We start from the raw sequence: 27,152 nt of genomic DNA, 5'->3' as shown, positions 1-27,152 counted from the left end.
ACATCTTTCATTAACTTAGGATTTTACAGACAATTAACTTCTGGAGGTAGCCATTATTTTAATGCAGCAGGTGTGCTAACCGATTTGTTTGCAGCATGTTCCCATAAGCAGCCCTGAGGTAATGAACAAGCAGTTTTAGTTGTTTGAAGAACAACTATTAACCAGGATGTGGAAATAATTTCCATACTGCTCACTGAAATTGTCCCGTGGCATCTTTAATCTCTGCCTGAGAGGACAATTGGGATTTTGGTTTAATATCTCATCTCAGCAACAGCATGTCCGGCAGCACCATACTCTTCACGACTGCACTAGAGTGTCAGCCCAGATTAGTGCTGAGCTCTCTGGGGTAAGACTTGAATCCAAAACCTTCTGACCTAGAGATGAGGGTACTACCAACCGTTTCATGGGTCATTAATCAAGCTTCTCTCTGCTATTCCTCCGGTTCACAGTGCATGCAATCATTGTTCTGCACTTTCTACTGTTGATCAGCCTTGATTAAGTGCAGAGACTCCTTTAGGCACCTAAAAATGTTTCGATTGAATGGGTCACCAAATATGCAAACACACAAAGGAATCACACAATGCAAACACTTAAATTCTACTCTTTGCTCTGTATCAGCCATTGTACTGAAACATTGATTGTACTTCCAGCAAAACAAAAGAACTAAAGAAGTCAAAAGTTTCATCATGTCTGTTTTACATGGTAGCGATGGATCTTTCTATTGTTCAACCGAGTTGGATATTGTGTCAGTGATCCCTGAAAACTATTTTTTTCACTCTATTTTTAAAAAAACCTTTACTATCTATTATTATGTCATAAGTTCTATGAAAAGCAGAGAGGTACTGATTATTATTGTACTTTAATATTTTAATAATATTTTATTAATAATGGAATCAACATCATGGGATATTAGCCTGATTGCTTTAAGATGAATAGCTCAGACCTGAAGTAATAGTTGTTAAGGAAAAATAAATCAAATTAAAAGTGAGGAAAGAAAATAAGGAGTTGGAAATAGCCTTGATTCTGTGGCAAGTGATTACTAATGAGTGAGACATGTGAACAGAAATGTTTGCCTTCATCAGCTGGGGCGTAGACTGTAGGAGCAAGGAAATCTTGTTACAACTTCATAAAACATTGCTTGGTCACAGATGGAATACTGTGTGTAGTTCTGGTCACCACACTCTCAGAAGGATGTGATTGCACTCTCACGAGTGCAGAGAAGATTCATCAGGATGTTGTCTGGGATGAAAAGTCTCAGTTATGAGGAGAGACTGGATAGGTTGGGTTTGTTTTCATTGGGGCAGAGGAGCCTGAAAGGGGAATCAGACTGAGGTATACAAAATTATGAGAGACATAGACAGAGCAGGTTGTGAGGATCTCTTCCCAATGGCAGATGTGCCAAAGACCAGAGGATGTAAGTTTAAGATGAGGAGCAAATGGTTTAGAGGAGATCTGAGGAATTTTTTTTCTTCAGTGAGCAGGTGTCAATATATGGAACGTGCTTCTTAAGGAGGTTATAGAGGCAGATACTCAGAGCACTGAGTAGACGTTTTAAAGTGCAGTGAATAAACCAATTGCACTATTGAAAAATGTCATCTCTGCATTGATCTGCATTTAGCACGGCACAGTGACTCAGTAGTTAGCACTGCTGCCTCACAGTGCCAGGGATTCAAGGTCAATTCCAGCCTCAGGCGACTATCTGTGTGGAGCTTGCACATTCTCCCCGTGTCAGTGTGGATTTCCTCTGGGTGCTCCGTTTCCTCTCACAGTCCAAAGATGTGCAGGTCAGATGAATTGGCCATGCTAAATTGCCCATAGTGTTAGGTGCATTAGTCAGAGGGAAAGGGATCTGGGTGGGTTATTCTTTGGAGGGTTGGTGTGGACCTGTTGGGCCGAAGGGCCTGTTTGCAAACTGTAGGGTATCTAATATGATCTAAGGTGTAAGATATGCAACAAAGGCAACATTTGTTTTACAAGTTAACAATGCCAACTTTAAACATCAGGAGCATTGATCAAGAATTATTGGGTGAAAGATCCTTTGGACCCCATTGACAACCCTACCCAAATTGTATATATGCATCCTGTTGAGGAGCAACAAAGTTTTGTTCCAACTTTATAAAAGAGTGAAATACTGTGTGTAGTTCTGGTCACCACACTATCTAACACAAAACAGTTCATGATTACATCTGTCAGTTTGAACCAACCACTGTCTGGGTAATGTCATGCTCCATTCTCTTTTGACCTCACAGTTAGCACAGTGACATCAGCTTTGGCAATATGCTGGCGTTGTGGAATCTGAATTGTCAATGAATGGTGGGGAGGAGAGCTTTATGAATAATAAATCATAGCAGTCATAGTTCTGACAAAGTGTCACCCCTGCTGCCCTTTGCCATGAACACATAATAAGAGCAGTTAATAAATTATACAGTATCCTAGGCTTAATTAATAGGGCTGTAGCAAGGACGTTATGTCGAACTTATATAACACACTGGTTCTGGTTCAACATCAGCAGAAACAAAGTACTGAATGTTAGATGCCACATTTTAAGAAGGACATGAAGGCAGTGGAGAGAGTGAAGTAAACAAGCATTCTTCCAGGAATAAAGAATTTCAGTTATGCACTTAGATTGGAGAGGCTGAGACTGGTCTCCTTGGAAAAGTGAAAGCTGAAAGATCTGTTTGGCATACTCAAAATCGTGGGAGGTTTGGACAAAGTAAATGTTCCCACTCATAAAAGGATTGAGACTGAAATGGCACAGATTAAAAGTAATTAGTTCAAGAAGGGAATGGTTAAGGTTTGGATATGCTGTTGGCAAGTGTGATGGCAGCTGGTTCAGTTCAGGCTTTCAAAAGGTGGTTATCGGAAAAGAAACAATGCCATGGAGAGAAAGCAGGAAAATGCCATTTATGAGATAGTCATTTAGACAGCTGGCACAGACATGTTAGATTGAATGACTTCCCTCTGTATTCTCCAACTGACATTTGTCACACACACTTTTCTCTTCTTCATCTTAATCTATTTTTTTTGTCTCCTATGCAGCTCTGATCTTGCTTGTCTTATCTATCCCCTTTCATGGACTATACATAGATGCACTTGAATTATCTTTGATAAAAGATAACTCTTGACTGTCGACTTTTGATTCCAATTTAGCTGTGACTGAATGTTACTGGTGGGCGGCACGGTGGCACAGTGGCTAGCACTGTTGCCTCACAGCGCCAGAGACCCGGGTTCAATTCCCGCCTCAGGCGACTGACTGTGTGGAGTTTGCACGTTCTCCCCGTGTCTGCGGGGATACCTCCGGGTGCTCCGGTTTCCTCCCACAGTTCAAAGATGTGCAGGTCAGGTGAATTGGCCATGCTAAATTGCCCGTAGTGTTAGGTATAGGGGTAAATGTAGGGGTATGGGTAGGTTGCGCTTCGGCGGGTCGGTGTGGACTTGTTGGGCCGAAGGGCCTGTTTCCATACTGTAATGTAATGTAATGTAATCTAATCTAATCTAATTACTTTAGTAAAGTGCACCTAAACCCTAGGATCCAATGATCACTGCCCCCTTGACACACTCATTCCAAAAACGTTGATCTAAACTTGAAAGGATTCAGAAAAGGTTTACAAGGATGTTGCCAAGGTTGGAGGATTTGAGCTACAGGGAGAGACTGAACAGGTTGGGGCTGTTTTTCCTGGAACGTCGGAGGCTGAGGGGTGACCTTTTGAGGTTTATAAAATCATGAGGGGCATGGATAGACAAAGTCTTTTCCCTGGAGTGGGGGAGTCCAGAACTAGAGGGCATAGGTTTAGGGTGAGAGGGGAAGAATATAAAAGAGACCAAAGGGGCAACTTTTTCATGCAGCCGGTGGTGCGTGTATGGAATGAGCTGCCAGAGGAAGTGGTGGAGGCTGATACAATTGCAACATTTAAAAGGCATCTGGATGGGCATGAACGAGTTGGACCGAAGGGTCTGTTTCTGTGCTGTACATTTCTTTGACTCTATGACACTAACAATGCCTTCATTCTCATTAGACTGGAAGCATACTGTTGAAAATTCTTCTCAACAATATTGTAATAACCCTTGCTCTGCTACATTACTCTCCTATATATCTCAGTGTATACTTGGATGAACTCCCCCATTCTAACTGATATATAATTTGTTCTATTTCCATATTTAGTTTATAAAGTAAATGTGTATTGATTGCTTGCTATCAGTAGGACAAAGTCACAAACTATATGGGATCTAGAATCAATGAAAAGCACCAAGAATACTACCAATACCTCATAGCAAACAAACAAATGCCTATAACTCTCAATGTAAATGTTAGTGTTGCAGTTAAGCATTGCTGCCACAGATTGAAAGCCACACAATGAAGTAAGCAAGTACCCTCTGTAATATTTCAATGCTTAATCATTAATGAGCTGTAATTGTTGTACTAAAGTACTTATTTTGGTGAGAATGGTTAATGACACTGTGTTGAAAATGACAACTAGTGTTTTGTCACACTCTGGATAGTAAACCCCATGTAAATATATAAATATAAAGCTATAAAGCCAGTGAAGGTGCCTGGAGATACTAACATCTGTGAAACTGCAGAAACCATTTTACAATTCAGTGGACCTTAAATAAACTGCAGATAGAAATCTGTTCAGTACACAAATTGGATTTTAACGTACACTCAATTACTGCTTATTGTTCCAGCTGCTCAGAGTAACTGGAACAAATCTCATAGAAACAGGAGGGAATGTATTCTTTCCAAAGGATGCTGATTCAGTGGGAAAGTCCTGTTCCTTTCTGTGAGAACATAATTCTCCACTCAGTACTACTGAGCAAATTGTCAATAGAGTTACTAACAAATAACACTTGCATTTGCATTTTTTATCACTTTATCACAACCATGGGTAAATCTTGGAAGATTGGCAATGTTCGAGTGGAATAGTGAAGACTGAAAGGGCCGAATGGCCAATTCCTATTTCTATGTTTCTGGGAAACAATAACCCGACAGTTAGATAAATAAATGGGCAGATGACTTCATGTATTACACTGCGGTTTGAATGGTGGGGCATTCAACATTTCCTCTTGTTGACTGTATGAAAATGATCATGAACAGAATAACTCCACAATGTTATTGAGTTATCTGTAAGAACAGTAAAGATGTTTGATGCACAACCTGAACTTTTAACTGTCTCCGCACTGAGTGGGATGATGCCACATGATTCTGTTTTCCCATCAGATTCAACCACGTATTATTGAATTATGGCACAAATTCAAGGTCATAAGACCGTGACAAGACATTAGGATATGTATCATTCAGGTACAAAGTTTCTTGCATCACCTTCAGTCACATGTTCTGTTTAATGGAGACAGTGTAGGCAGCCAGCTGACTGTACAATGTACTGTCATATAAGTACACATAGAACACAGAATATGTCTGTGATCTATAATATTGTAGCTTTGTAAATGGTTAGTGTTGTAAATAACCTTATATCAGACTCAAGAAGAACTTGCCTATCTATCTAGGCAAACAGTTGCATTTGCATTTTTTATCATTTTATCACAAACATGGATACCTCTTGGAAGATGGTGACAGTAACTGCATAGTGGTAGTCAGCACACACTATGGTTGGCCATAAATACACACTATAGTTTGAAAAGGTGAGAGTAGCATACTACTTGTGAAAAAGAAACATTTTTTTTCCATTCGGTCATCCATTGATCTATCCCAGTTCAGAATTGAAGTTACAACTACAAAGTAATACAACCAAATCTAAAGACTATAAGTCAGTACTGAACCATATTGACTGCACCTCTCTTTATCACATTAAGAGAAAAAAAAATTGAGAGGGTGCTGATCTGATTGGATAAAGTTAAAAATCACACAACACCATGTTATAGTCCAACAGGTTTATTTGGAAGCACTAGCTTTCGGAGCGCTGCTTCATCATGTGGTTTTGAAGTGGGATCATAAAACACAAAATTTGTAGCAAAAAGATTTCAGTCTCATGCAGCTGAAATGATGTATTGAACAAACCTAGATTTTTAAGTGTTTCATCTTTTAATCTGAGTTTGTTGGTTTTCGTTCTTTAATATGTAAATCCCAAAACTTCTTTTTAGTCACATTCTCAAGATAACTTAAGGTTTTAGAACAAAACGTGACATCTCAGCTCAGAAAATGCCTTAAAGGTGTGAAGTCAGGGTCAGTCTGTATCCCAATCTTGAGTCATAAAGTCAAAGACTCTTAGAGATGTACAGCACGGAAACAGATCCTTTGGTCCAACCCATCCATGCCGACCAGATATCCCAACCCAATCGAGCTCCACCTGCCAGCACCCATCCCATATCCCTCCAACCCCTTCCTATTCATATACCCATCCAAATGCCTCTTACATGTTGCAGCGATACCAGCCTCCACCACTTCCTCTGGCAGCTCATTCCATACACGTACCACCCTCTGCGTGAAAAGGTTGCCCCTTAGGTCTCTTTTATATCTTTCCCCTCTCACCCTAAACCTATGCCCTCTAGTTCTGGACTCCCTGACCCCCAGGGAAAAGACTTTGCCTATTTACCTTATCCATTCCCCTCATGATTTTGTAAACCTCTTGAAGGTCACCCCTCAGCCTCTGACGCTCCAGAGAAGACAGCCCCAGCCTCTTCAGCCTCTCCCTATAGCTTAAATCCTCCAACCCTGGCAACATCCTTGTAAATCTTTTCTGAACCCTTTCAAGTTTCACAACATCTTTCCAATAGGAAGGAGACCAGAATTGCATGCAATATTCCAACAGTGGCCTAACCAATGTCCTGTTCAGCCGCAACATGACCTCCCATCTCCTGTACTCAATACTCTGACCAATAAAGGAAAGCATACCAAACGCCCTCTTCACTATCCTATCTACCTGTGACTCCACTTTCAAGGAGCTATGAATCTGCACTCCAAGGTCACTTTGTTCAGCAACACTTCCTAGGACCTTACCATTAAGTGTATAAGACCTGCTAAGATTTGCTTTCCAAAAATGCAGCACCTTGCATTTCTCTGAATTAAACTCCATCTGCCACTTCTCAGCCCATTGGCCCATCCGGTCAAGGTCCTGTTGTAATCTGAGGTAACCCTCTTCGCTGTCCACTACACCTCCAATTTTGGTGTCATCTGCAAACTTACTAACTGTACCTCTTATGCTCTTATCCAAATCATTTATGTAAATGACAAAAAGTAGAGGACCCAGCACCGATCCTTGTGGCACTCCACTGGTCACAGGCCTCCAGTCTGAAAAACAACCCTCCACCACCACCCTCTGTCTTCTATTTTTGAGCCAGTTCTGTATCCAAACGGCTAGTTCTCCCTGTATTCTGTGAGATCTAACCTTGCTAAACAGTCTCCCATGGGGAACATTGTTGAATGCATTACTGAAGTCCATATAGATCACATCTACCCCTCTGCCCTCATCAATCCTCTTTGTTACTTCTTCAAAAAACTCAATCAAGTTTGTGAGACATGATTTCCCACGCACAACACCATGTTGACTATCCCTAATCAGTTGGATATGCTGCCTTTCCAAATACATGTACATCCTGTCCCTCAGGATTCCCTCCAACAACGTGCCCACCACCGATGTCAGACTCGCCAGTCTATACTTCCCTGGCTTGTCCTTACCACCCTTCTTAAATAGTGGCATCATGTTAGCCAATCTCCAGTCTTCCGGCACCTCACCTGCGACTATCCATGATACAAATATCTCAGCAAGAGGCCCAGCAATCACTTCTCTAGCTTCCCACAGAGTTCTAGGGTACACCTGATCAGGTCCTGGGGATTTATCCACCTTTACCTGTTTCAAGACATCCAGCACTCCCTCCTCTGTAATATGTCACCATCTATTTCTCTACAGTCTATATCTTCCATATCCTTTTCCACAGTAAATACTGATGCAAAATACTCATTTAGTATCTCCCCCATTTTCTGAGTCAGATTGGTTCTATTTCCAAAGTGGAATTTACAAAATATGACATGAATTGACTGCCTGCAGATTCTGCATTTTTGGAGCAAAATAGAATGTATCTGCAAATATAATTCTGCAAATACAAATTCACCCCATAAATGTATATGTGTGTGTGCATGCAGTAGAGAGAGACCGAGTGAGTGTGTGCATGTGAGTGTGTGCATATGTGACAGAGTGTGTCTTTGCATGTGTGCAAGCTTGGTAAAGTGTGTATGTGAGTGTGATGGAGTATAAGTCTGCTTAAGGTCTGTTTAACCTTAAACAGACAATTGTTCACAGCAAACTGCCCAGCCTTAAGGACAACATTGACCAAAACACCATACAACCCTGTCCTGGCAACCACTGCAAGGTGTGTCAGAATGTCGACGTGGATTCCACCATTATACATTGGGACATCACCCACCATGTACGCGGCAGGTAGTCATGCAACCTGGCCTACGTTGTCTATCTCATACGCTGTAGACAAGGATGTCCTGAGGCATGGTACATTGGTGAGACCAAGCAGACATTACGACAATGGATGAATGGACGCTACACAACAATTACCAGGTAGAGGTGTTCCCTCCCAGGAGGGGAACACTTCAGTGGTCAGGGACATTCGGACTCAGGTCTTCGGGTGATCATCCTCCAAGGTGGACTTCGGGACAGGCAAAAACGCAAAGTGGCCGAGCAGAGGCTAATAACAAAGTTCAGTACCCATCAGGGTGACCTCAACCAGGACCTTGGGTTCAGATCATATTACAGGTGACCCCACTGCACAATACACACTAACTCTCTCTCTCTCTCTCTCACAATCACACACACACCAACATACTCATACAGACCCTTTCTCATACACAAGCTCTCTCTCATATGCACACACATATACCACCCATACTCACACCCACGTGCACACCCTCTCACAGGCTTATACCCGATCACACTCACACACACACTTTACCAAGCTTGCACATTCACAAACACACACTCTCTCATGTACACTCACACTCACGCACACACTCTCATATACACACTCACTCTGTCTCTCTCCTACACACGCACATACATATACGTTTAAGGGGTGAATTTGTATTTGCAGAATTATATTTGCAGATACATTCTATTTTGCTCAAAAAATGCAGAACCTGCAGGCAGTCAATTCATGTCATATTTTGTAAATTCCACTTTGGAAATAAACCCAGTCTGACTCGAGATTGGGATACAGACACACTCTGACCTTACACCTTTAATGCATTTTCTGAGCTGAGATGTCATCTTTTGTTCTAAAACCTTAAGTTATCTTGAGAAGGTGACTTAAAAGAAGTTCTGGGATTTGCATGTTAAAGGACTGAAACCAGCAAACACAGATTAAAAAATGAATGACTTAAAAATCTAAGTTTTTTTCAATATTTCATTTCAGCTGCATGAGACTGTAATCTTTTGTTATAAATTCTGTGCCTTATGATCCTGCTTCACAACCACCTTATGAAGAAAAAGGGCTTTGGAAAACTAGTGCTTCCAAATAAACCTGTTGGACGATAACCTGGTGTTGTGTGCTTTTTTAACTTTGTCCACCCCAATCCAACAGCAGGTCCTTCCAAATCCTGATTGGATAAGACAGCTTTGAATGGTCCTGAAAGGTCAGCTGCAGTGCACTTGTCGATAAAAGTATAATACAAAACACTAAAAAAAGGTTTTAACATTAAGAAGTCCTACCTTTGTCCAGACTTCAGCTGATTGCCCATTTCTCTTTGCAAATTGGTGTAAAAAGTTTAAAAAGCCCACTTTAACATCATCACTGTGTGTTTTGTTGGACACAATGCCACAGTCAGAAATTTTTGAGGAGAAAGTGAGGTCTGCAGATGCTGGAGATCAGAGCTGGAAATGTGTTGCTGGAAAAGCGCAGCAGGTCAGGCAGCATCCAGGGAACAGGAGAATCGACGTTTCGGGCATTCCTGAAGAAGGGCTTATGCCTGAAACGTCGATTCTCCTGTTCCCTGGATGCTGCCTGACCTGCTGCGCTTTTCCAGTAATACATTTCCAGCACAGTCAGAAATTTGTTCATCTGCAGTTTTTAATGGGGCAACAATATACATTATTTTTCCAAAAAGCAGATAAGCCAAGGAAAACACAAAGAAGCAGTACACTGTGATACAGATTCTAACATTGTAGAGGGCACAAAATTACAAAAGATGGATGGAAAACAAATCCCTAACTTTAGATAGGCACACCTTTAGCATTCTTTCAGCACTTCACTTATTCAGGATCAATCCTTTGTTCCTTGCTCAAAAATATTTGACAAAGAATGACAGGCATTCAAGCATCTTGCTTTGGGAACTCAAGGATTAAGAAGAATAAGATCCTTCAGTATTTCTGATGAAGACCACAAAGATCCTGACAAATCTTTGCCAATATGGAAGATCAAATGATTTGGGTTAATTTTACAAAGGTTGAACTTGAGTTTATGTCATACTGACAACGATCAACAATTTCATTGGCAGATGTCAACACAAAGGATGGATTGACATTGCCTCAAAATTAATTTTGCTCAAAGGCTAGTAGAATTGGTCATTGCCTATGCACCCAACAACACTCTAAAAGCTGCTTCTGCATAAAGCTAAGTGAAACAATATTGACATACTATGAGAAGGAAGATGGACGTTTGAAGCAATAATAGCAGGCTAGCAACATCTGCAAGTTCTCACTTCTGAAACAACTATTGCAGCCCTTAATAGATTATAGGAAGCATCCAAATCTTGAATGGTGGCTTGTTTCACCCACCAAGACAGAGTCCAGCTCTTTGTGATATATATATGCTACCTTCTCCACAAGGTTATTACGTTAAAATGCGAATCCAATCACCCAGAGAAAAAAAACAAAATTACAATTCAATGCTTTACAGTTACATCTATGGACCCCAGAATATCAACAAAGTTCCAGAGATAATCACAATGTTGCCGTTTAGACCCCAGTCAGACAATATATGCAATAAACTTGACACATCACAGGGACACCATCAGCAAAGTTGATGAACCCTTTACCACCATTAGTTATGTATCCCAAAATGAATGGATAACTAATTCTGAATGCCAGGATAGAATACAAGTGCAAAATCTTCCCTTTACCCACCTTATACAAGATGCACTTAAGAAACATAGAGTACAGTGCAAGATAAGCAAATTCTAGTATTGTATGTACATTATATCTTACAAGATCTAAAATAGCCTGTTCATGGGTAGGTTTTGCATGCACAGCTTAAGAAATAATCCCTGAGTCACCCTAAATATTTGTCTTCCATCGTGCCTTGCCCATTTGATTTGTCCAGTCAAATGCCAATTAAATTATTGTACCTTTCTTCCACACCTCCATGATTTCCTGATTTTTCTTTACTCTACAGTGAAACAACTTTTCAGTGCCTATAAATGACTCCCACTCTTAAATTATTTTCCTTCTAATTCCTTAATTCCACCCAAACTGATTCCATGAGATGATTGATTGCCTGTGTCATGATTTAGCACTGGTCTGATAGGTTCCTTTATTAGCAAAGTTAACCCACCTTCTTTTCTTTCTTGCCTAGTTCCCAAGGCTGTTGAAAACTGAGTTCCCAGTTTCAGTCACCCTGCAGCCACAACTCTGTCATAGCTATTGAATCATATTAATTTATTTCCATTGTGCTATCAACTCCTCTATCTCATTATAAATTTTGTGTGCGTTCACATACAGAACCTTGCGCTTTAATTTTTTACTATTTTTACTTATTCTGATTCTAATTTCTCTTGCATTCTTTTATTTATATTTTCTGCCACATCCTATCACACTTTGATTTTCATTCTCCCTGATTTCTTCTTTTTTTTTGTTTTTTTTTCAATCATATGTTACCACCACTAATTAGCTTAAAACCCTATCAACAACCCTAGTTCTATGTTTTCATAGATGGGTGAGGTATGAAGTTATCTACACTAGCAGTGCAAAACACCCTGAGGGAAGTGGCTTCTGTTTTTTTCATCATGCTCATCTTCACTTCCTGAAGGTTACAGAACAATATTTCAAAGTCTCACTATGGGTTCCTTTCCTAGACTCACTGACATGCTTGCTTAGAGCTGGATTTTCCTTGCAAGAGCAGGACACAGGAATTGATGCTGTCTCAGGGTTCTGAGCACAAACAGTCCTGAAGGGCAAACAGTGTCACCCATAGGGATTTGCATTAAGTCAGTTCTTAAATGTGAATGGAAATGGGCTCCATGTCCAATTAATGCCAGCACATGAACTTCTGAAAGCTGCAAAGCCAATCAGTGCCCTTCCAGGTTGAGAGAGGCAGAAGAGGGTGGATTACAAATTGAGAACTTTAGTGTGGAGGTGACCCCTCACCAACATTTTTTATAAAAATAAAAAATTCTCTGAAGAACAGGCCATCGCCTTGGGAGGGAACACCTCTAGAGAGCAGTCTGGCTCTCATATCCATGTCAGAAGGAAGGTTTCTCTGCCTAGCTGGAGTGCAGGCCCCACATCCAGCTATTGAGTTGCCACCTTCAGGAAATTAAACTGGAGATTGCCTGAAAATTTCTAGTTTGCCCTTTTGGTTACCTCTTAAAAACCCCAATGTGCATGGATAACCCTACTGACACCAAACCCTGTTCGGCAAAAGTAGCTGAGACTGGGAACTGTTTCAGTAAACTGGTACACTGGCTGATACCCCTATTTTCAGTCTCCCTCCATCTGTATTTTCTCCCCGTGTGGTTTGATATTAAAATCTTGGCCACACTACAAGTCTTTGGAAAATAAAAACTGATGAACTGATAAAAAAACTGAATAAAGATCAGCGATGCCACCTGCTGACATAGGCCGATTTCACCAGTGTGTCAGTTTGTTTCAGAAAAATTAAAAAAGACAAGTCTTTTATTAAAACAGATTGTATATTTTTTCAAATAGTTCTCGACAGTGAGGTTGACTTTTTGTGCCTATTTTGGTTTCCTCCCTGTTTTTAATTGTTTCCTAGTTCACATATCAATTGTATTCTTTCTCAACATCATGAAGTGTTGGAGCTCCATACTTGAACGTTGAACTCTTGTGTCAGTCCACATTGGTTTATTGAAGAACTTGGAGCATGTATGTGACATCATGTAACACGGTCTTTATTCTGGCATAACATTAACGAGTTAAAGTGAAATTAAGACTGAATTGTAATTGTGTGAAGTGAGGACAAATCTCCTGGGGGAATGGAGTGTCAATGTGCTGTGATTGTGAATTGAATGATTGAAGGTCGTAGCCACATACAAAAGGGCTTTCTATTTTATTACTTTTCCGAAATTGGAATTTGTGCTATTGAAAAATAAAGTAGCCAAAATCCTTGACTTTATTGAAGACAAATCTCACAAACAGCTAGAAGGGGAAATGAGGAATGTTGTAGTCAGGGCATTTTCCCATAATTTAGAGACTGGGAATTCTGCAGGGAATAACTCGCCTCCTGACTCCCCACAATGCATACATCAGGAGGGTGATGAAATATTCCCCACATGCCTGGATGAGTGCGGCTTCAACAACACTCAATGACATTGCCCAGGACAATGTAAGGGTGCTTTAATATTGAAGCCTGCTCTAGAAAAGTTAAAGGAAAAAGAAAGTTAAAAAGCTGAAAATGTAAGCAGGCAATTGTAGTGCTGTGTGTGCTTGTGAAACAATGGGAGAAGGGCAGTGTCCTTGGATTGCATCCCCACCCAGGCAATTCAGGAAGGGCTTGCAGGCTGGAGTGCTGACTGGACTGGATCTTCTGACATCACAAAAGGAGCCCACCTCTAGGCCTTTAAAATTAAACACTGAAGGCTGACTGGAACAGAGGACCTGATGCATTTTACTGCTTTGAGTAAGGCTCTTAATGAATCTAATTGATTGCCTGTAGTCTAGAGTTGGGCATTCCTGACTAGCTGTGAACTTGTCCTACAAGCACAGGGACTGCAGCTGCTCAAGAAGGCAGCTCACCATCACCTTCTCAGGGGCAACTAGAGACAGGCAATAAATGCTGGCCAGCCAGCGACATCCATTTCCCATGAGTGAATTTTCAAAAAGGTCCAACATCAGTAGATGCCTCGGAAAACCGACAATCTGACGCTGATACATTTTTTCCTTGCCCTCTGTGTGTCCATTCTTGACTTTCAGGCATCCTTTTTTTTCCCAAGTATGTGGAGCAGATCAACTAGCCTTAGGTGGCAGAATTAATGGAAAATTCTTTCAATAATGTAACAGTAAGATCACAGTCTGGTATACCATGTATTGCAGCATTTGCTCTGAATATGTAATAAACAGTATTCTAAAGAAGCCCAAGACCGAAGACAGTCCTTGACCTTGCCTTCTTCTTAACCAAATACGAGGAAAGAGTCACCCAGATCACACTTGCAAGAGCACTTTAGTTCTGAAATAATGAATGAGCTGCTTAATTGGGAAACAAGGAATAAAAAATATGGGGACTGGAACTCGGAAGAATGCATAGCTGAGAGGCTTTAAGTTAAAGTGCTGGTTGAGACCTTTGTAGGATCTCGGTTGCTACTCGCCTTCACCATCTTCCTTCAGCAAGCCAGACCATCCCTCATTCCTACTGCCAATATCAGCCTGATACTTGCCGAACCTTAATTGTACATAATTATCATTCCAGGCCAGATTCCCAACCTCGGCATAGGGAAGCAAATAATTTACAAGGGACTGCAGTGAGTGCACATATTGAAAATAATATGATATTTTTATCCCACCAGCTTTCATTAAAACTCTCATAAAACACATCAAATGATTCGCTGTAATTAATCGTTATCACTATGCACTTGTGAGTGGCTAATATTGTCATTTTCCCATTCATAATTCATTTCTTCATATAATTCTTAACTTCACAAAGTTATTTCATTTGCTATATAAGCCTATCCTCCAAATTAAGAGTACTTGATATAGAGTGTTTGAACCGTCAATTTGTTAAAATTATGAATGAAATATTAAAGACTCACCAGGAACATGATCAAATGGTATTTGAATTCTTCTTGAATTTCTGACTTCTCCTGTGATCTTTTGTACCACTTGATGTACCACATTTTGCACTACTAATGGAATCATTTATTCAATATAATATTGACACATTGCAACAGTACAGTTAATCTCAGTGAATCATCTGTGAATTCACAGCACAAAATTTACTATTACTTAGCTTTTGGAATATATTGACCTGCAGAAATCCACTCGGCCCTGTCCCTTTTTATTTAACATCAGAGGTCAATTTGAACTAAGACTGTCAATGCTCACGATTCTCCAAGAATGAAAGATAAATCTCCAGGACATTGTGTCAAGAAACCTGAGAGAAAAACCTTTGTGGCAGTTTAAAAATATGGAAATTACTGTCCCTCCATTGTCACATTGGGATATTCAAAGTCCCTCAAGCTGTCTGAAACAAGCCTCTTATTGAACCTAATTGATTACTTGCAATGTGGGATCATTGTGGTAGGTTGCATATTACATTGTCCTCTCTGTTTCACTTTCTAGTCTAAGAAAGATATACTCTCATGCATCACACCAAAACCATGCTTGGTAGGGGGGTTGAGAAAATAGTTATTGCTTGTTTTAAAACAGAATTATAGGTTTCGATGCGGGTGTCACCGTCTAGCCAGCATTTATCGCCCATCTGCAATTGCACTTCAGAAGGTGCTGATGAGCTGCCTTCTTGAACTGCTGAATTACATTTGCTGTAGGTACATGCCACCCCTGGTAATGCTGGGGGTGAGCTGGGGGAAGCTAGTGTGGTCTGGGGTTTGGTGTGCATTTTGACCCAGAGACAGTGAAGGAACATTGATAAATTTCCAAGTCTGGTGAGTGACCTGGAGGAGAGCTGCCAGGCAATGGTGTTCCCATGCATCTGTTGACCTTGTCCTTTGAGATAGTAGCAGCCATGCATTTGGAAGGCATTATCAAAAGAGACTTGGTGAATTTCTGCAGTACCTCTTGCAGACTGTACGCACTGTTGCTTTTGAGCATTGGTGGTGGAGAGAATAAATGCTTATGGATGTGTTGCCTATCAAGCTTACTGCTTGATCAAATGGGGAGCATTCAGTCACATTCGTGATTTCTGTCTTGTAGTTAATGTACAGGATTTGAGAAGTCAGGAGGTGAGTTACTTGCTGTGAGGTTTCTAGTCTCTGATCTGTTCTTGAAGCTACTGTATTTATCTGGCTACTCCAGTTCAGTTTCTCATCAATGCTCACCCCGTAGGATGTTGATAGTAGAGGATTTGTCAATGCCAGTGCCATTGAATGTCAAGGGTCGGTGTTTAGGATCATTCTATGTCTGAACGGGCTATTGTCTAATAGTTGTGTGGCACAAATGTTACTTGCCAGTTGTCAGCCCAAACCAGGATATTGTCCAGGTTTTTCTGCATTTTAATGAGGATTGTGTCAATATGTGAGGGGTCATAAATAGTGCTGAACGTTGCACAACCATCAGCAAATATCCCTACTTCTGAGATTAAGATGGAGGGAACCCAAATCACATCCATGAATTTTGGGCTCAAGACAGACTGGTTAAGAAGAAGGCAAGGTCAAGAACTGTCTTCAGTCTTTGGCTACTTTAGAATATTACACATTAAGAGTAAATACTGCAATACATGGTATGCCAGACTGTGATCATACTGTTACATTATTGAAAGACCATTCCATGAATTCTGCAACCTAAGGCTAGTTAGTCTGCTCCACATGCTTTTTCTGCATGCATTTTCTTTTTTGCATTCATTCATCCAATGTGAGTATTGTTGGCAAGGTCAGCAATTACTCCCCATCTCTAATTGCTCAGAGGGCTATTTAGAGTCAATGTTATTGCTATGGGTCTGGAGTCACTTGTAGGCTGTAGTAGGTAAGGATAATCTCTTGACAAATCCTGACATTTGAGAAAGTCATTGTATCTAGATGGCACACAGAGCGAGACAAAACAGTGATGTTCTGATTGCAGCCTTGCATCAGGACAATGTCATGACAGATCTAAAGTTTGTTCAAGAATTTGAAAATACTTGAATGCACAGATAATAGATACGCAAAGAGTAATTGATGTTGTCAAGCAGGAGAGTCAAGATTGTGCTTAGTCAGAGATAAAACAGGAAGTGGAAGATAAGAGCAAAATGGGCATATACAGTAAAAATGTGAGTCAGAGATTCACAAATTACTTCCGTTGTTGATAGAGCTGCAGTCACATATGTTATCTCGGAAGGACAATGTACGAAGTCTCTTAAGTCACATTTCCTTATTGAAACTGACTAATTCAGGTGGATTATGATCATTCATCCTATGAGTTGTTTTTATAAATAGGACAAAGTTAAAAATCACATGACATTGGATTATAGTCCAACAGCGTTATTTGAAAGTACAAACTGTGGGCAGGGAATTCCACAGATTCACAACCTTTTGGGAGAAGAAGTTCCTTCTGAGCCCAGTCCTAAAATATACTCCCCTTTATTTTGTGACTATGTCCCCTAGTTCTAGTTTTGCCTGCCAATGGAAACAACCTCCATGCTTCTATCTTGTCTATTCCTGTCATAATTTTATGTTTCTATAAGATCACCCCCTCCCCACCCCATTCTTCGATATTCTAATGAGTATCATCCCAGTCTACTCCATCTCTCCTCATAAACCAACCCTCTCAACTTCAGAATCAACCTGAAGGTGAGAATGTTGCATAGATAAGGACAGGTTAAGATGTAGAGGGATTTAAAATAAAAGAAAATAATTTTAAAGTCATGTACTATATAAGGAATATAAACCTTAAATTCTCATACTGTCTATTTCTTATGTTAAGGAGCTAAAGATTAGTTGGCATGATAGAATATTTATTTTCTGGATTTTAGTTTGATATTAAACCATTTCTTTGAGCAATCTAAACAAGCTAACCGTTAACAGTCTTCACACCTTGGTAGACAGCGGGATAATAGCCTACAACAGCTGTATTTCCTTGTTAGAATTTCCAGCAGACTGGTTTCACACATAATCAGAACCAGAAATTAATTATCAATCTGGAGAAGGCTACATCCATTAACATTTTAATCATGCTGCCTCTTCCCACCTCCCATCAAAGCTTAAATTGAAATTGCAATTTAAATCGATGTTATTGCATTACGAAGTTGTTCCCTCCCTCACTAATCTCCATCATTGTACTCAGCAACAGTGCCTGACACGCATCCTAAGCTTGAGAATTCTCTTCACAGGGTATTGTAGAACTTCATTCTTCTGCTTCATAAAAGTAGGAGAATTGAATTTAAAGATCTCTATTTCTTTCAAACTATTTCTTTTACCAACTTATTTCTGCAAATAATATTGCTGCTAAATATGCATAGTTCTGTCCCCTGTCATCCCTAAACCATTCATTAATGTCTTTCTGTGTATGTGCCTTGCATACTTACATGTTACTTTGTTCTATCATGATGAGAAAAATGTCAGCCATTATTTTACTTGTTTGTTCAATACAACATAAAGAACGTACTGGTATTATTAACAAAGTCTGTGATTAAATCTACTGAAAATACAATATGTTGCCAATGGTACCTGATGATTTTCAATAGCAACAGTAACTTGAATTTATTAAACATTCTAACGTGGCAAAACATCCTCAGATACTTCATAGGAGTGTTATGAAATTAAATTTGGCACCAAGACACATTTGAATGACTGACCAAAAGCTAAATCAAATAAACAGGTTTCTTTTATATCTGAAAGGCGGAGAAAAAATAAGGAGGTGGTTTGGCTTAAACAGCAAGATTCTGACCTTGGCATATAGGTCAATGAAGTGTTTCACCCTGAATATGAAGTCCTTTGGTAATGGGCAATGGTGTGTCCAGCTGAAACTCATCACCTGATCCCTTTATAAAACAGATCTAGAGGCTCTTGTAGCACAGTAGTAGATTCTCAGGAGACCTTGGCTCAAGTACCACCTGCTTCAGAGATGTGTAATAATATCTCTGAACAGATTGATCAGAAATGAATATAAAGCAGATCCAGTTACTTCTCTCTCCAGCTTCATTTTGTTTTAGTCCCTTCCCAATTTCACGACTCCACCCTTCACTTTTGAGAGTCTGCATTGCCCTTAAGGGGCTTCGCAAGTAAACTTCTCATTGGCTGCACAAGTGATTACTGTTTGTGGTTAATTATTCAAAACAAAAATATAAGTCACAAAGATTTAGTAATGGAAAGCTGGTTGGTTGTGTGTGATAACACCTCTGGATATAAAGAAAGAAAAGATAAAACAGACCCAGATCCAGGCAGTTGGCTATGGAGTGGTCATATCTACTGATTGTCTGCCCTCTTCTGCAGATATGCTTGTGCCCCAGTGTCATTGGAGAGGAAGCATGTGATGTCCATCAATACTCTTGATCCTTTAGAGAGAGCTGGGCACATAGGGGATACGGTGATTTATTTCCTCCTCTGACTCCATTTTGGAGGTGACCCTGTGCAGAGAGAGAAAGAGAGTCAATGTTTCAGATCGATGATCGTTTGTCAAAAACTCAGGATTCTGATGAAATATCATCGATCTGAAACATCAACACTATTCCTCTCTCCATAGATGCTGCCTGACCTAACCATGCTAAAATTCTATTACTCCTCTCCTGTAAATTACTTGATAATCCATGAAAGGACTGAATATTAAGTTGGATGACAAATGAGTTTATAAAGTCAATGCTATCAAACAGCAAGGATTGGAACAATCAGAAAAGTACTGTGATTAAATATAGCTTCATACCCTTCTCTTCCTTTGGGAGCAACAGTGCTAAAATGACACAAAAGTGAATGCGTAACCTAAAGGTAACAAAGATTTGGTAGTTTTTCCATGGAAATGTTATGAAGACACAATAATTTCCACAGTGAAAGACTTGTCAGGGAATCACTCTCTATGCTTGTACATTTATTTCCATGATTGAAAAGTCTTAGCAGATTTGAATCTTTTTTTCACTCTCTGCTTGCTGACTTTTTGGTGCCTGTAGCAAATCTGTCTTCTCAGGTTCTTCATAAAAATAAAACCACTTTAACAATATATCAACAATCCATCCTTCTGGTTCACAGTAGGTAGAACTTATACATCTGATTATAACAGAGATAACATTTTTGGCACAAGCTGAAATATAAGATATTTCCTACATACTGACCATTTTCTGTGCATAATTCTGTTACAACCTTTGCAAAGAAGTTTGATTCTATTTGCTACTTTACCTAGTGCCCAGCTCTGCTGTAGTGTTCTCTGTCAAAGAGGATTCTTTATGAAACTTTGGCTAACTCTTACAGTGGTTGGGGGAAATGGGAGTAATCATGTACATGGGTCACAATAACTTCAAAAGTAGGTTCCAATCCATTCTAGCTAAGGTTGACCTGAGGCTAGCTTCCTTAACCGGCCCTATTTCAAGATCACTGCGTAAGCCATGCTCAGCAACCCTTGAATAATCAAAGATGTTAACTGTAGGAGAACTCTTTAAGAATTACAAATACCTCAGAAAGAAAAGGATCCACAAATACAGCACACATTTTGGTACATTCATTCTTAGAGTGTGTTAAGTTTAATAATACACTTCCATTTGCTGTCACATTGCATGTAAATGTCCTTGTTATATCTTCACTATGGGGCTATTTTGACTCTATTATTCATTTACAACAACAATCTACATTTGCAGTAAGAGACAAGTAAGGAAGTTACTGGGATCTTGTATGAAATCTTTGTATCCTCTTTAGTCACAGTAGAGGAACTGAAGGAGAGCTAATATTGTTCCTTTGTTTAAGAAGGGCAACAGGAAGTATCCCAAAAGATACACACCAGTGAGCCTTACATCAGTGGTAGGGAAATACTGGAGAAGATTCCTAGTGATAGGATTTACTCACATTTGGAAAACATAGATTTATTAGCATTAGGCAGCATGGCGTTATGCATGACAAGTCTCACAGACCTGTTGAACTTTTTGAGGAAGTGACAAAAATGGGCAGAGTGTGGAGATGTTGTTGATATGGAATTTAGCAAGGTCTTTGACAATATCCCTCACGGCAGGCTGATACAAAAAGTGAAGTCATGTGGGATCTGTCCTGAGCTCGTTAGATGGATTTTGAACTGGCTTAGTCATAGACACAGAGGCTAGCAGTGGAAGGGTATTTTTCTGACTAGAGATCTATGAACAACTGTGTTCTGCATAGATCAGTGCTGGGACCCCTGCTGTCTGTAATATATATATAAATTATTAGGTGCCCTGATTAGTAAGTTTGCAGATGACACAAAGATCAAGGGAACTGTAGATAGTGAGGAAGATTGCCAAAGGATACAACAGATTATAGATTGGCTGGGGACTTGGGCAGATAAATGGCAGATGGAGTTTAAAATGTACAAACGTGATGTGGTGCATTTTGGAAGATCTAATGTAGGAGGGAAGTAAACACTAAATAGACAATAGACAATAGACAATAGATGCAGGAGTAGGCCATTCAGCCCTTCGAGCCTGCACCTGCATGGCTGATCATTCCTAATCAGTATCCTGTTCCTGCCTTATCTCCATAACCCTTGATTCCACTATCTTTGAGAGCTCTATCCAACTCCTTCTTAAATGAATCCAGAGAGTGGGCCTCCACTGCCCTCTGGGGCAGAGCATTCCACACAGCCACCACTCTCTGGGTGAAGAAGTTTCTCCTGAGCTCTGTCCTAAATGGTCTATTTTTAAGCTGTGTCCTCTGGTTCGGCACTCACCCATCAGTGGAAATATGTTTCCTACTGCCAGTGTGTCCAATCCTTTCATAATCTTATACGTCTCAATCAGATCCCCTCTCAATCTTCGAAACAAATGGGAAGAAGAGGATCTAAGTATATAGGTCCACAGTTCCCTGTAAGTACCAACATAGTTGGATAAGCTGGCCAAGAAGGCATATAGCATGTTTTGCCTTCATCAGTCAGGGCATACAGTATAAAAATTGGCAAGTCATTTTGCAGATGGAAAGAAATTTAGTCAGGCAATATTTGGAATATTGTGCACAGTTTGGCCACCATACTATAAGAAGGAAGTGGTGGCATTGGAGAGGGCACAGAAATAATTTACCAGGATGTTGCCTGGTTTGGAGGGCATTAGCCATGAGGAGAAATTAGACTTGTTTCCATTTGGACTTTGAGGTTGGTGGGGGTGGGGAAGTGGCGGGGGGGTGGGGGTGGGTGGGGGTGGAGTGGAGGGAATGGGGAAGTGACCTGAAAGAAGTTTACAAACCTATGAGAGGCATGGATAGAATGGATAGTCAGAGTCTTTTTTTCCAGGGCCATGGGTTTAAATTAAGAAGGGGCCAGTTTAAAGGAGATGTGAGAAGTATAGGTTTTATGCACAGAGGGTGGTAAGTGCCTGAAATGCACTGCCAAAGGTGTTGATGGAGGCAGACACAACAGCAACACTTAAGAGACATCTTGACAGATGTATGAATAGACAGGGAATAGAGGAATATGGATCATGTGGAGGCAAATGGTTTTTTAGTTTAGAAAGACATAATGTGATAGTGGACTCTTCGTGGGCTGAAGGGCCTGTTCCTGTGCTGTACTTTCATTTGTTTTTTGTTCGCTATGGAATGAAAATTAGTTTTATATTTATGTAGTTTGGTGTTTATGTATTTTGCTGTATATTTGAAATCTTGGATTTTGGGTTGTACATGTCAGTTTATCTATATGGAGTTGAACACAGAACATAGGATATAGAACATTACAGTGCAGCACAGGTCTTTTGGCCCTTGATGTTGCACCAACCTGTGAACCAATCTGAAGCCCATCCAACCTACACTATTCCATTTTCATTGATACATAGTAAACTGGACACTGTCATGGCTGATCAAATAATGTGCTTTTGCCACTGAGAACTGAGTCTGAATTAAATTCAAAATGATAAGATGAAAATATCCTTTCTCCCTTAGATACATAAAATTGGTTTCAATCAGCTCAACCCAATTTGTTGTTGATGTTGGCTTCAAGCACATGACCACTCAGAATGTGTACAAATTTCTATGAAGCTATCAATCTCACTTGGAGAGACAATTGGATAACTGAGCTAGGAAACGAGGGAGAAAATGCGGTGATGTAGTAATAAAAGCTCTCTAGAGCTATGGATGAAACACATTGTTAAATCACAACAGAAGGGTCTTCACTCTATATCTGGCTATGATGTAGCTAAAGTCAGAAGTTGCATGACACCAGGTTATAGTCCAACAAGTTTATTTAAAATCACAAGCTTTTGGAGCACTGCTGCTTCATCAGGTGAACTGTCAGGACCCAATGAAGGAGCAGCACACTCAATCCTTGTGATTTTAAATAAGCTTATTGGACTATACCCTGGTGTTGTGCGACTTCTGATTTTGTCCACCCCAGTCCAACACCAGCATCTCCACATCATGGCCATGAGGTAGCTGATCTAGCATGTTGTGAACAGATATTATATCATTGATGTAGAACATAGAACATAGAACATAGAAGAATACAGCGCAGTACAGGCCCTTGGGCCCTCGATGTTGCGCCGATCCAAGCCCACCTAAACTACACTAACCCACTATCCTCCATATACCTATCCAATGCCCTCTTAAATGCCCATAAAGAGGGAGAGTCCACCACTGTTACTGGCAGGGCATTCCATGAACTAACGACTCGCTGAGTGAAGAACCTACCCCTAACATCAGTCCTATATCTACCCCCCCTTAATTTAAAGCTATGCCCCCTTGTAATACCCGACTCAATACGCGGGAAAAGGTTCATACTGTCGACCCTATCTAACCCCCTAATCATCTTGTACACCTCAATCAAGTCACCCCTAAACCTTCTTTTCTCTAGTGAAAACAGCCCCAAGTGCCTCAGTCTTTCCTCATACGATTTTCCTTCCATACCAGGCAACATCCTGGTAAACCTCCTCTGCACCCGTTCCAATGCCTCCACATCCTTCCTATAGTATGGCGACCAAAACTGCACACAATATTCCAGATGCGGCCGTACCAGAGTCTTATACAACTGCATCATGACCTCAGGACTCCGGAACTCAATTCCTCTACCAATAAAAGCCAGTACGCCATATGCCTTCCTCACCGCACTATTTACCTGGGTGGCAACTTTCAGAGATCTGTGTACATGGACACCAAGATCCCTCTGCTCATCCACACTACCAAGTATCCGACCATTAGCCCAGTACCCCATCTTTTTGTTATTCTTCCCAAAGTGAATCACCTCGCACTTAGCTACATTGAATTCCATCTGCCACCTTTCTGCCCAGCTCTGCAGCTTCTCTATATCCTGCTGTAACCTGCCACATGCTTCCTCACTGTCAACAACTCCTCCGACTTTCGTGTCATCCGCAAACTTGCTCACCCAACCTTCTAACCCCTCTTCCAGGTCATTTATAAAAATGACAAACAGCAATGGTCCCAAAACAGATCCTTGCGGAACACCGCTAGTGACGGCACTCCATGAAGAAACTTTGCCATCAACTACTACCCTCTGTCTTCTTCCATCCAGCCAATTCCTAATCCAAACCTCCAACTCACCCTCAATGCCATATCTCCGTATTTTCTGCAGTAGCCTACCATGGGGAACCTTATCAAACGCCTTACTAAAATCCATATATACCACATCTACCGCTTTCCCCTCATCAACCTCCTTCGTCACCTTTTCAAAGAATGTATAAAATTAATGTGTAAGAAACTTAAAGAAAATGGCACAGTGAACAAATGACAGCCATTTTGAGTTTCTGCCAGTATTTAATTTTACAATTGGTCAGATCAATCATGCCATCATGTTTCTTAGTCATTTTAGATAGGTCTATCAAGTTTAGCATTTCAGACCACTGCTGTTGGAGCTCATTCCAAAATATCAGACAGTAACTATGGAATTTGTTGCAAACCCAAGAATCCAACAGTGATCTGACTCTATTGTATTTTGACTTACCTGTTATTTCATGGGCCTTGTCTTCAATCTTTTGAACTTCTCCAGGTGGTAATATAACTATTTGATAAATTGTGATATAGGTAAAAGCTGGCATTGTTTTATTAAAAATTAGATACTGTTACATATAGGTGAGGAATGTGATCTGTTCTCCTCACTTTATAGCTTCTCGATTAATTGAAACTAAGTGCAGAAGATATAATTAGAATAGTTAGGTGTTTGTGTTTTCCACTAGTGTGGATAGGATGAGCTCAAGGGCCTTTTTTTGTGCTGCAGATTTCTATGACTCTATGGATAGAGTGTATGACTCTCTTTCTCTGAGGGATACATGGGAACACCATCACCTGTAAATTCCCCTCAACATCACTCACCATCCTGACTTGGAAATATATCACGGTTCCTTCAGTGTTGCCAAGTCAAAATCTAGAAATGATTTGGAGATGCCGGTGTTGGACTGGGATGTACAAAGTTAAAAAATCACACAACACCAGGTTATAGTCCAACAGATTTAATTTGAAGCAGTAGCTTTCTGAACGCTGCTCCTTCATCAGGTGGTTGAGGAGGACACAATTGTAAGACACAAAATTTATAGCAAAAGTTTACAATGTGATGTAACTGAAATTATACATTGAAAAATACCTTGATTGTTTGTTGAGTCTTTCATCTGTTAGAATACCATGATAGATTCACTGCTTTCATGTATAAATCGCAAAACTTTTTTTTTAAAAGTTACATTCTCAGGTTAACTGTAACAATTGGTGTCAACCCAGATAATATGTTGAAGGTGTTAGTCCCCTGTGTTCCCTGTCTGTGCTATAATGTTTAGGCTGATTCTAATCTATAAAGTGAGTTAACAGAGTCTTACACGGATTCATCCAGTTTTTGAGCAAAGTGCAATGTAACTCTGCAAGATGAAGGAGCAGCACTCCGAAAGCTAGTGCTTCCAATTAAACCCCCTGTTGGACTATAACCTGGTGTTGTGTGATTTTTAAAAACCTAGAAACTCTGTCCTTAACAGTATTGTGGGTGTACCAACACCAAATGGACTGTTGTGGTTCAAGATGGCACTTCACCATTACCTTCTTGAGGGCAATTAGGAATGGACAATAAATGCTGGCACAGCCAGTAACACTCTCATCCCATGAATTAATATTAAAAATGATTTATTTTTCTGGCTCTTAGCTAACAGGTTCATAAAAATCTTAGAGAGAAAGTGAGGGCTGCAGATGCTGGAGATCAGAGCTGAAAATGTGTTGCTGGAAAAGCGCAGCAGGTCAGGCAGCATCCAAGGAACAGGAGAATCGACGTTTCAGGCATAAGCCCTTCTTCAGGAAAGCCTGAAGAAGGGCTTATGCCTGAAACGTCGATTCTCCTGCTCCTTGGATGCTGCCTGACCTGTTGCGCTTTTCCAGCAACACATTTTCAGCTCATAAAAATCTTAATCAGATCAAAAAGGTTTTATTGAATGAAAGGTTGTAGTGTTTTATAACTTATTCCACCCAAGAATAAATAGGAGAATACAACATTGAAATACAGTGTACAGAAACACAGGTAATATGCTTATAAAAAAGGTGAGAAAGGTTGTCTGGTTTTGACGGGTAGGTAAAGGCAATTGCTGTTTAAAGTTCTTAGACTCCTTAGATGGAAATCTGAGTTCCATCTATTTACCTGTTGTCCTGTTTCCTCAACAGTGACAAGGTTGAGAAATATCATAGAACATACAACATAGAACAGTACAGCGCAGTACAGGCCCTTCGGCCCTCGATGTTCCGCCGCCCTGTCATACCAATCTGAAGCCCATCCCATCTACACTATTCCATGTACGTCCATTTGCCTGTCCAATGACGACTTAAATGCACTTAAACTTGGTAAATCTACTACCGATGCAGGCAAAGCATTCCATACCCTTACTACTCTCTGAGTATCCTTCAGAACTCAATGAACAATTGTTATTTCAAGTTTCTTTTTATCAGGCACCAAGTTGTTAGCTTAATGAGAGACACAGAAAGAAGGAGAGGCTTGGGGTTGGGGTTGGAAGCAATGAGAATAGCACCTAGTGCCTGTTTGCAAATCCATTGATCTTTGCATTTCTGCCACTGTTGCTTAGAAGTAACTGTTGAAAGAAACAGTATGTTCCTTGGTCTGTGCATTGTTTATCTAAGATTATACTACTTTTTTTTACTTCTGTTGCCTCTATATTCTCAAAAGTATGATGTAATTGATTAAAGATATGTTTAACTAAATGTACATTAGTTCAAAAGTATTCACAAA

The sequence above is a fragment of the Chiloscyllium plagiosum genome, unplaced genomic scaffold (genome assembly GCF_037043375.1).
Source record: "Chiloscyllium plagiosum isolate Xiang-an unplaced genomic scaffold, Cpla_swu_hap1 HiC_scaffold_6, whole genome shotgun sequence".
In the NCBI taxonomy this organism is placed as follows: domain Eukaryota; kingdom Metazoa; phylum Chordata; class Chondrichthyes; order Orectolobiformes; family Hemiscylliidae; genus Chiloscyllium; species Chiloscyllium plagiosum.
The sequence above is the reverse complement of the archived record's forward strand: the minus strand, read 5'-3'. Positions refer to the sequence as shown.